Here is a 12415-nt window from a genome sequence, read left to right as displayed (position 1 = left end):
TTGAGTAGCAGTTGCTTCTGTCTTCTTCCTAGACCTGCACAAGTTTTCACAATGGCCTTGTTCTATATTCAGAGAGTGCCCGTGTTTGGGGACTCTAAATCCCACTCCACTGGAAACACACATTTTAAATTCTATTTTCAGCATTAATCACTTCCTGCTTTAAAGGCAGCTCCTGCCTCCCTGCACAGGGAAGGGGACAGTGCATGCCAACTTGTCATGCTATGGACATAGGACAGCGGATCTGGAGAAACTGTAAAAGGCTTTTGAGCCCCATTTTCTCTAAGGTTGTTTTCAGCAAGGAGTCCCCTCTTTCCTCTGTAGAAAGGGTGTGTGTGGGCCCCAGGGGAAGGGGCAGGACCAATGTGTTTGTGTCCGGTGGGTGCCTCAGAGGTGGGGAGCTCCTGAGAGGGCAGCTCTGGCCGCAGGAACATCTCACTTCAAACTGAAGTTTGAGTTCATACAGTCAACAGCTGCTCAGCCCTATAAAAGAGAGCCTGAATAAGGGTCAACCCCTTCTGAGCTTGAGGTTTCTTCCTAAGAGAGCCAGCTTGTTCACTCCAGACTTAAGCCAAAGTAGCTTTAGGTTTGAGCATACAAAAATATAAGCACTGGGGGACATTCAGGGGATGAAGCCATGTGTCAGCTTATATTTCAAGCCAGCATGTTGGTTCAGACATAGAGAGCCCCGAACAACTCTGTGCCAGCACAAGTTGGATAAAGCCAATTGCAGAACACCTACTGCATCTCCCAGTTTTTAACACTGTGCTCCAAGACCAGGATTTGATCCTGGAAGAGCCGTGCTAACTATGCACCCTGCGTCCTGCCCTGTGCAGAAACCTGTCAGAAAGTACAGAACTGAGGTTCAAAAAACTGCCTGACTGCATTTCACCTGTTGACACTGCTTCTCCAAAACACAAAACTTTCAATAACTAATGTATTAAATCATTCTAAATAAAGCCAAGTCAGCTCTAAATAAGTAATACATTTCCCATTATGAAGCCAGCAGGAACCCCGCATGTTGCCAGGGTATGATTTGACCCATATATGAAAAGGACAGCTAATGTGGGGCTGCTGTACAGATTTTTGTCCTGTGAGATGGGTGACATTATTTCATGCTCCTAATTTTTCAGACAAGACACCTCTATCTCAAATGCACCTTTTCAAACAAGAGGCGATTTCTGCCTTCACTAGGAGTAGCCCATGACACATCACTACGTACAGTCTGTACGGCCTGGAGGCACAGATGCAGCAGCAGCTCTGTTGAGAAGCCCACCCTTGATAGACGTAATTGCAGACTCAAGGACTGCTTTTGTTTGGTTTTACGTTCCTTCCACTCCTTGCTCTTCAAAATTACTCCTTCTTCCAAATGAGACAATTCCCAAAACCATATTGCCACAGATGCAGGGGAAGAACCGGCAAAATGCCTGTGCATCCCAAAGACAACATATGTATCCCTTTGAAATTTGCACTTGAATTTGTGTTACAGATAGTTATACCGTGTATTCCCACATAGCTACAAAAGCTTTAGGACAAATGCAAGAACTTGAACTCATCCAGTTTCTAATGGAGGCGACTGTCCAACTTTAAAAAGGCCACACTTTTGGTACTTACCCCAGCGAGGCCCAGAGACAGCAGATGTTCTGGCAGCTGCAGGCTGCCTTGCGCTTGGGGAGTCGGGGCTGGAGGAGAGCAGCCAGCTCCCTCCAGATGGAACAGACAGCGGAGAGGCGAGTGGGAGGCTGCACAAGGAAGTTGGATAGCTGCAGATAGCAAAGGACTGATGATGTGTGGCTCCACATCACCTAACCAACTTTTGAGAGGCTGCGCTATAGAAGTAAGAATCAATCCACAGTTAACCTGAGTTCAATAAGAATTCTTCTTGTAATGGGAAAATCAATAGAGAGGAAATATCTGTGCAGAATGCATGATAATGTAGTATGGCAACTATTTTTTACTTTAATTTAATTTGGACAAATGCATTACTCATAAGTGAGTTATCCAGGGCTTGCCAAATATGTGGCTAAACAGTTATTATAGCAAATTACACCATCATCTGAACACCTCTGTTTTGGCTCTTAGTTGTCTTCTTTTGCAATAAGTTTTTTTTTTTTATGTTGATTATTGTTGTCTAATACTGCTGTATTTATTGCTTTGGTTACCATAGAAATAAGAACCACCATGAACAACACCACACAAACGAATAAGAGCATTTTCTGAATTTCATGAGAAGGACACCCTTGTTAATGAAGACCTATATGGTTGGGTAGTTCTTAACATAGTTCTCAAGTCTATTGATTTGTGTCCGTGTATGCATTTTATTATGGGCTTTATATTTCATTTTAAACTTCCAAAAATAAAGAAAACCAGCTGAAGTACACTTTTTTCTAAATGGCCAGATTTTGGTTAGAGGTTAACACAGGCCAAAAGAGAACACAGATCTGCCCTGGAGCTCTGATAGTTTTATTTTGGTTTGGTTTGGTTTGGTTTGTTTTAATAAAAAGATCCTTATTACAATCCACTAAGGGTCATAGAAATGGGGTCATTACAGACCAGCTGTATTCCTGTAACACTCCTGCCCTCTGTACCTTCTCCAGTCTTAGATCAATCGAATGTATGAAAGCAGGACTGCTGTCAGTCATGATAAGGCTGGTTGTGCATTAAGGGACTAATCAAAACTTTACTGCAGTGAACTGAATGACTATTGATTAAAGTAAGTTTCTGATTGTATCCTGCTTGCTTCTTTCTGGAGCAGATGTGTACATTTACAGGAGCATGGGCCAAACCATTTCCTCGATATATCAGAATTTGAGTTAACTGTAATTCAGATGAACAAACTCCCTGACTTTTTGAATGCTTTGTGATAAGAAAATACATCTTAGGTTTCATTAATTAAACCTACGTTCACTTACAATGTATTTTATTTATAGCTGTCCTGACTGTGTTTCTAGGCCAGCACTCCTGTCAACTCTTAACACAGCCTCTCATTATTTAGAGTGTCTCTGCGTCATGCTCACTTATCTCATAGTATTTGTTATGACTGAATAAGTACTGTTCAACCCACAAGTTAGTTTGCTGTTGCTATAGATAGATTTGCTGTTGCCTAAGGTTGTAAAATGCATTATATTTAAGAAGTCTGTTTTCTAAAATTGGACCAATCTTTCAGTTGGGGTTACTACAGGAAAAAGAAGAGGAAACAACACCCCTCCACCCCCCAACATCTAATTCTGAGGGCTGCCCAGGTAGCCACCTTCTAGAGGATTTGTTCCAATTCTGATGCCATTCACCATGTTATTCTCACTGAAGCTAAACAACCAGTCTCCATATCTGAAAGCTGAAGGTTGTAAATCTCCCTTGTGAACATTGCCTATGACAGGGGAGGAAAGACTTGCATAATTACCACTTGTACTTCCTCAGAGAACATGAGCTCAAGTCTAAAGCAGGGAGTTTGGTCAATAAAACATCAAGGTCTGAAAACTACAAGAAAAGACCTGTCCAGCTCGTATGATAAGGAATTTTTTCTTCGTTGTAAGAACATGAATATTTCAGTGAGAGCCTCTTCTTCAGACCTGAGTATTATGCAGGTATTCTTATTTTTTTTCTTCAAGGTTACCATCAGTATAGAAATTCACAGGTAAGTTAATTGAAGTATCTTACAATCTTCCTTGTGTGTGAAGGGCAGTACACTGGATATAATTATTCTGCTAAAATACAGAGAAATGTTTACTAATCTGACTATAGATGATTATATTCATTAGTGTCTTTGAAACCAGCTAAGAATTTAAAACCAGAGAGGAGTAGCACCCTGTTTCCTTGAGTAATGCTACTTAAGTCAGGAGATACTCTCAGTCCTCCTCAAGTGAGTAAGGGGTATCAGTGCTTGGCATTTTTGGCTCTAATTGGCCAGATAGTTTACAGAAGAACATAGCTACTCATGTGAGCAAATTTTTACAGGACTTAAATCCTGAAATCAATTACAAATGCCTTTGGGGTAATGTGAATGCTCGTGGTCATACCGATACATTTTCATAGCAATCCTCATCCTCATCTGTTCTTTACATAGATCTCAGGGAATTATTTCAGTTAAAAGGTTTATGCTTTGCTGCTGTTGCGTTTGCTTTTCTCCATTGCAGCCATAGGGGTGCACAGGACTGATTTTTCTGCTTTCTGCAGCACTTTGCACATTTTTTGGGTCTAAATTCCCTCACACAGAAGTGTCATATGAAGTCTTTGAGAACTTCTTTTTGAGGGATCCTGTGATTTTTTTTCAGCTGCTCTGCCATCTTCTTTGGGGTGCACAGAGGACTATCCACGAAGCAGGAGGCACCTAAGGTAAGACTGTATGAAATTAAACACCTGCTTCAGACTTGGATTACCTATGGGTCCTATTCTGTGTGACATGAAAATGCTTTCCTTCCTTTGCTTGCTGTGGGATTTGAATGTAATCAGCATCTTGCATGATAGAGACTGAAATATGGAAAACCTTACAAGATTTTCCTAATGTCCATTAGGTTGCAATCATTAGTGTCCCAAAGAAATCAGGAAATACTGAAATAAGCTGTTTAGAAATGCTGGGTTTTTATAATGTTGCTTGCCTAGTCTGTTTGGTTCAATGGTTATTTTTCCCCTCTCACTTTCAAAATTCCAAATACAAATCATGATATATGCACATTTGTTAAACTCTGAGTGATTGCTGAGAAATTGCACTGAAGGGGCATTTTCTGCAACTGATCTGTTGGACCTTGACACCAGAGGGGGTTCTGAGAAGAATCTGCATTTCTTAGCAACACAGACATTAAGCTGCAGTCGGAAAATAAAGTAAATGAGATATATGAATTGAATAACTCATAGGAAAGGAACAGTGCCTTGATGTGTAATAGCCTAGGTGAAGGTCAAACACCAGGGGAGTGGGACAAATTTCAAAATGCAGATGTTTTTATTTTGCTAAATTTCTTCCTATTTCCATATTCAAATAATTTCAAAGTTGCTGCCTTAAACTATGTTCCAAACAAAATGGCAGCTGAAGAGATAGTTTTGATGTTATACACATCCTACTTGCACCACAGGAATGAAGATGAAAAGGTCACTTCTTTCAAGTGCCACATCTCAGTACAATTTTGTAATTATGCTACACAGACAATATTAACAATGCTTTCTAAATACAGGATATCATCTTAAAATGAATACCAGATTTTTAGGAAGGGCTTTTTAACAAATATTTTAAAAATCTGATTTCACTTTGAATTAGCTTTCAAAATTCAGTCCAGATATATGTAAAGAATACAGAATGTAAATATATTTCTAAAGTACTACAGTATGTGAAATTTATCAATTGTTACGTGCTTTGCTAATGCAGCAGAGTGAAGCTTAGTCTTAGATCAGATAGAATCTTTTAGATAAATCATTTATGACTAGATGACTTCTTATCCAAAAGTCAAATATGTGATCATTTACAGAGGTCACTGGCTGTATTCTGCCCTGTGTTCCATAATCAGCTGAAATAAACCCCAGGAGTCCCTCCTGATTGTATACTCACAGGGTCACAGTATAATAAAATACTGCTCAAATTGTATTTCAGACAAGGAATGATTTCCCCCAAACTATTCTAGTCTCAGGGATGGGACTGTCAATACTCATTCCAGTGCAAATGGCAAGTATAAAGTCCAGCATTATGAAGGGCAGTACCCTGCCTACTTAGTGACAAAAAGCCTTGCTGTGACATACATTTAACTATTGAAGTGACTTTTACAATGTATATTCTATACTTTTTTACAGTCAAGCTGCAACTTGTAGTTAAGGTACCTTTTTGATAAAGAGGAAAGATACAAAGAAAATACTGAAAAACTTGACAATATTTTCTGAGGAACACAAGCTGGTATTGTGGGATAGTGAAGAAATACTGCCAGCCTCTACTGAAATAGAGAATACCTTCATGATATCCTACTTGCGATAATGAAATCCTCACAATAACTTTATACTATATTGTCCAAAGGAAAAAAAAAAAAAAAAAAAGTCACATGATGATGGAACTGCATGGAAATGCACTTCTGCTTGAAAAGCAGGTAGGATACCAGCCTCTGCATTTCCATCATTCTGGGGAAATCACATAGCTGATCATAAAAATGCAATAAATGTTCTGCACAAAACCTTAGAGAAACGAACGAGATACTGTTTTCCTGTGGAGTTCACTGCAACTAGCAGTAACTCAGTACATGCACCTCTGTGCTGGGTAAGTCACCCAGTAAGCCTCAGACATTCTGGAAGGAAGTGTTTTATGAAAACATAAGGAAAAGAACTGATTAAATAAAGAAAAGTTGCTAAATTGGCAACCTGTAATAAAGACAATTAGATAAACTGAAGTGCAATGATTATTATCAAGCAATTAAGTGGCTACTTTTGTAGCTGTTCCCTTGCTTGGCTGCTTTGTTAAAAGTGGTATCATGGAGTCACCACTATGCTTTGAATTACAGGTTATTACTGACTGTTTGGGTGGACAAAATGCTGTGACCAGGACAGATGCCAATAAGGCAGGGCTGGGCAATTACCATAGATGTTCAAAGCAGCACACTAGGCAGTAATGAGTACCTGTCATGCTCTCCCAGAAACAAAAATACAGCTACTTGATAAAAAAGCTTACAGTGTTCTGTACTATTATAAAGAACAAAAGATCATGTCCCATCTCCATGGGATTGTCAGTTCCAACAGCACAGTAAGCTGCTTGGATGGTTTTTCTCTGCCTTTGATGCAGAAGAACAAGGCAGTCACACATACACAGGCTACGGATTTTGATGCCAGAAATTAGGTAGGCTGGAGTGGAGCAGAGAACTTGCTGCAGAAGCCCTCATCCCCTTTGTTGCCAGGTCCTGCCTGGAGGCACAATACACTTTCCACCACAGTGGTCCTTTTTCTTCCAAGATTATACTATAAGCATTTTTTGTCAGGTCATTCCTCAAAAAGTGACAGTTTTAGAGTCTACAGGCTCTAAACAGCAGAAGAGAATGACAGGTGGTCCATGATAATTCAATTTTCAACTTTTCAAGGCTGAGTTAGTGATTTTAGCAGGGGAAGCACTTGCTCTAAGTGCCAGGTCTACACATGTGGCCATTACACCTATTCTGTAAAGAAGCGTAACACTTACTCAGCCTGGTCCTATGCCCGTGCTATCAGCATATCCTCTTGCTATTCACTGGGGGAAACATTTGCACTGTCCATTTTCAAAAGTTTTCACAAATTCAGGAAAATAATGTAGAACTAAACTGGTACCTTAATCATTCCATGAAAAATATAGAAACAGTATCACCAGGGCAACAAGTCACAAGGTTTGTCTAATTAAACGTTTAAAATGAAGAGTTCAAAACTAATCTAAACCTTAAATATCTGTAATATGAGTTGTCAAACAATCCTATATTCTAAATAAACTGGTAAGAATCAAGGTCAATTCACAGACTATTATGGAGCTTGAAAGATAGGGTTAAATTTATCAGTTGTGTTGCTTATGGTGCGTAGATTGATAGCTATGTTCAGAATTACATTTGCTTTAAGCAGTCATGGACAAATATACATTGGCTTAGCTGTTACGATATATCTTTAGTGCTAAGGAAATGATGAATTAGCTCAGTAGTCTTTAAGATAAGTGTCATATAAGGGCTAACCAAGCTCCCTCCTCTCACTCTTAAACACACCTTACTGATGACATATGTGAGAAGATATTTTAAAGAAATGCTTAGTGATATTCAGCTGAGAGCTTCAGACGCATCCACCTGCATTTCTCCTTCAGCTATGCAGACTTTAGGATCTAATATCGCTACAATTATAAACTCAAGCATAATCTTCTAATCTTCTCAGAGATGAGAGCACTATTCAGTAGTGGACACAGCCCCAGGCAACCCCACATGGTTGTGACCATGTCAGGAGTCATGTGGTCCATGCTCATGGGAAGGCTGTGGTGCCCTTTCCTCTCTTCCTGCCCATTCATGGTCTGCTGGTTTGCCATTAGTAAGATCTCCTTGAGTCCTAGGTGCCTGTGGGTCATGAGTATGGCACAGCAGTCACACAGACCCATGAAGATATGCCAGGCAGAAAATGGGATTAAAGAGTTTCTTAAGACAGGAGTACCATCTTATACAGTTCGAGGGGGATGGAAACAAGTGGGGTGATGTACCACCCCACACCATATGCGCAGCCCTAAACCACATCTCAGGCTGCCTGGAGTGTTTTAGCAGTGTGAATGGAGAGCAGCAGCAGTCTGCCTATAGGGATGTCTGTTTAAAGAGCAGAGATCACCCCAGTGTGATCCGTCACCCTTACTGTTGGTGCTGAGCCGCTTCTGCCCTCTCTGCTGCTGCAGTTGGGAACCTGAAGCACAGCCACAAGGCAGAGACCTGCATGTGAGAACGGGGCTGCTACACATGAATGATACAGGCAGGCTGTGGAAAAAAGCCTTGTCCAGTCTTTTCCCTGTTATCTCCTGTGCTCTCTGTGGCTATGGCCTTCCATGCTTCAGCTGTTCTGTGGCTCTCTGAGGAAGAACCAAGAGACTGTGCTGGTCTGTAGTCGGTATGACAAAGCTCCCTGCCTGGTCATCTCTGGAAAATGAACTCTCTGTGTGCCTTTGTGTGCGTGCATATTGGGGAGAGTTATGTTCAGGCCACTCAGAAGAAACATGTAAGAGCCCTCCAGATTTTATGGGAGGTGCCTTTGGCCTCAGTGAAAGAAGGAACTGGTAGCATTAGGAGAGGGAAAGTACTCTGTTGTTAAGGAGTGGCGGTGGGATTGTTTATTTTTCCTCCCATAAACGTTTTTTTTAAGGTCCTAATGGAAACAAAGCAAAGTATTATTCCTCTAAAAGCACTATTCTTTAAGTAAACCAGACTCACTACTTGAAACATTCCAATGACATATGGTGGCAGCAGGGGGATGGCAGAGATGCAGATTGGAGAGTATCACCAAGATAAAGACTCACAGCTTACAGGCAAAGGCACAAGGTGCGAGGAGAGGGACACCTGCCCCAAAGAGAGGCAGGAGAGAGGAGAAAACAGCAAAAGCTTCTGTGGGCATAAAGTTATCCCTTCAATAAGTGAGTTCAACAACCTTGCTATTCCAGAGGGAAAACTAAAAAATGTCAGAAGCTCCCCTTTCACGGTCTTTCACTGTGGTTCAACAGCTTTTAGAGCTACTTCTCATTTTTGTGAAGAATTTTCCTATCTATTTTACTACATAACCCACCACATACACACGTTATACCTGGGCTGTGATACCCGCAATGGCAGCAAGGTCTAGCAGATCTCAGTAGGAGGGAATGAAAATAACTCACCTGTGTTTTGCACATTAAAAATGAGTCCACAACTGTCTGTCTCCCATTGATAATGTAGAAAAATAGAGTGATTTGAGTGGGCTATTTGTTATGCAGTTCATTACTAGCAATAACAAATCTGTATAGTTATCACCAATTCAAATATAAAATGGCATAGGTTTTTTTCTACAGACCTCACAGGTTTGTAGATTGGTGTATTTACTAGAATCTGTGACACTCCATTACCCGGTAAGCTTTCCCCTCTTGCCTTCTGCTTTTTATTTGCATCTAAAATTCATCTTCAGCTGGTAAAGATGGATGCTAACCTATACTCTATTTCTTCCTCTCTATTGGTTATTGCTGCTCCCAAACATCCTGGCTTCTTTCATCATCATGATTTGGGGATTTGAGGGGGGGGGGGGGGGGGGGGGGGTATGAACATGATGGACATCCATACTCTTTTCTTGGTCTTGTACTCTCTTAACTTGTCAAAATTTCTTCAGCAGTTAGGCAAGCTAAAAATATAAAATGGTTATTCAGAAAGAGAGAGTTTCCCATGCTATTTCTTGCCTCTGGTGGCTAAGGATATAGGAAAATAAAAATCATTGCAAGATTTGGCATAAAATGGTAATCTTTGGCATTTCTATTGTAGTTTAGCCATCTTTCAGATAACAGGGTGGTCTGTAAAAGAAAGCAACAGCATGTTTTAGGAAAGAAAACAGCCTTAGGAGAGTGCATGTATTTCAAGGCAATACATCTAAGTACCTCAGAGCTTAAAATAAAAAGTCATCCCTGTAGCAAATATGCTGGTGGGCAGAATGCAGGTTACATGTTAAAAGTAACATGACATATCTTCTCTTTCAAATGGTCATGATGGCAATGTATATGGCCCTCACCTAAAAAAATAATATATGCAGATACACTAGGCATAGTAACACCAAAGCAGCTGCAGATGGCTTCACAAAATTTCAGTGCAGTATGCGTAATATTTTCTGTATTATATATTCAAATGCCATGATGGACTAAAAAGACATATAGGAAAATACCTTTTTCCCTCAAAAGTTCTGCTTCCCAAACAGATTCTTCATGATGAAAAACTGCCTATCAGCCTCTGACTGCATATATACCATTGGCCAAGGTGTAATGACAGAAATCACATAGCACTACATGTTAAAATGAACACATGCGTGTGATATGTAGATGTGACCACCCCTTTGTTAAAATGCATTACTCTGCAGAAAAATGGCAGGAATACATCTAAAAGACCAAAAATTATTTATGTCTTGCAGATTATTGAAGAGCCATAGCAGACCTTCATCTCTAAAACCCTGCAGTTTTGCTGTACAGAGTTCTGCGGTTTGGACACTCAACAGTATCTTTGCACTTCCTATTATATCACTCTGAGCACTTATTTTTTGCCTCCAAAGCCCACTTCGATGTTGGCAGTACAGCACACCAGATCAACTGTCTGGTTAATTTAAGAGCTCCACCGCCAGCAAACCTGGAAAACAAAAACTTGGGCAGCACGAATGCCTGTAACATTGTCACTACTTCTTCCTCCTGCCCCCTCCAGCTTCACCCAGCTGTTTTAAATAGCGAGGAAAAATTAAAATTCTTAAAGCCTTGCAGGATGTTTGGATTTCTGCCCTTTATTTCCACTTCTATGAGCCACAGCTTGAAAATTTGCCCGTGATTTATAAATTCCTTGTTCAGTTTTCTTTCTAAAAGCAACGACTAGGAATCCCGGCTAGGCAAATGATCTGGGTTGGCTCTGCCTCTTGCCAAGCTCTCTGCTCGCAGCCCTGCCTGCTCCCCTGCCTGTATTGATCATCCCGAGCTGGGCGTTTTCCTGTGCCCGATGACATTATGCAATTACATGACGATAAACATCATTCGGGAATACCAATGAGAGAGGTAAACAGCTCGGGGCTCTTTATTAGTTTATTTCAGGAGATCTTTCCTGGTTTACTGCGCAGCTCCTCCCCTTTTTACAGTTTTCTGCTATTCTTTACTAATTCTAGTGATTTGAGAAATGACCTTTAACCCACGCAGTTTTCAGACTCCTAAAGGGGATAATTGAAATGCCACAGTAAACCAAAGGCAATAAAATATTATTTACTAGGCATAAAACTAAGGTTGGTCTTCCTAAAAGGAACGAACAACCCCTTTATTCCTCTCCCCCCTCCCCAGACCTGGTGCTACACCTAATTTGTAAATTCCTCACCAGCCATCCCGGGGAGTGACCCTCAACCGAGGCTGGGAGGATGCTTAATGGAAAAGCTCTTCGGATATTAGGGAGTAAATAAAAGTGCGGGGAGCGATACTGCGGCCCCGGGCCCCGTACGGGAGGGCAGGTGTCGGCGGGGGTACTGGGCAGGGTCCCGGGGGACTCCAGCCGCGTCTACCGCCGCGTTAGGCAGTGGAGCGCATCGCTCCAACACCGTCCCGCTCCGTATCCGCGGCCTCAGCTGCCCGCTCCTCGGCTCCCCGACCCGGTGCCCGCTCCAGCGCGGCTCCCTCCCGCTGCGGCGGCGGGCCTGGCGGGGAGCGGGGCGCCAGGCAGAGCGCGGAGGGTGGCTCGGAGGTCGGGGTGGGGACATGCGGCGATCGCTGATGCCGGGAGATCTGCCCTTACCTGTCGGCCACCGTCCCGTCGGGGCGCTACTGGTGGCAGAGGGCTCAGGCCGGCTGAGAGGTGCCTCTCCCCCCGTTGGGCTTCTGAAGGGATTTTATTTGCACTGGAATGATTTGGAAGGAGTGAATGCATTTATTGATAGCGGAGCTGCACTCGCAGCCTGTTTGGATTTCCCAGGACGGCTTTGATAACGTGACCCCTCCCCTGCATCCCCCCTGGACCTACAGTCGCAGGCGGGTACAAAGGAAATAATGCGGAGTTACGGCGTGGCTGGGGGAACGCTCCCATTTCCTGCACTTGGGTGCATGCGAGATGTGAAAGATGCAATAAAACCCCTTTGGCTGGGGGCTGCAGAGCGGGGAAAACACTCTGAAGTACAAAGGGTCAGCGAAGCCGTCCTCGCCTGTAGCTCTCATTGGGTCTTATATGATGTAACCCAAAGTTTTGTCAACAACTTGCTAAATTTACAGCGGAAAAAAAAAGATGCTGGA

This window comes from Lathamus discolor, chromosome 7 (genome assembly GCF_037157495.1).
Source record: "Lathamus discolor isolate bLatDis1 chromosome 7, bLatDis1.hap1, whole genome shotgun sequence".
Taxonomy (NCBI): Eukaryota; Metazoa; Chordata; class Aves; order Psittaciformes; family Psittacidae; genus Lathamus; species Lathamus discolor.
Note: the sequence above shows the minus strand (reverse complement) of the source record.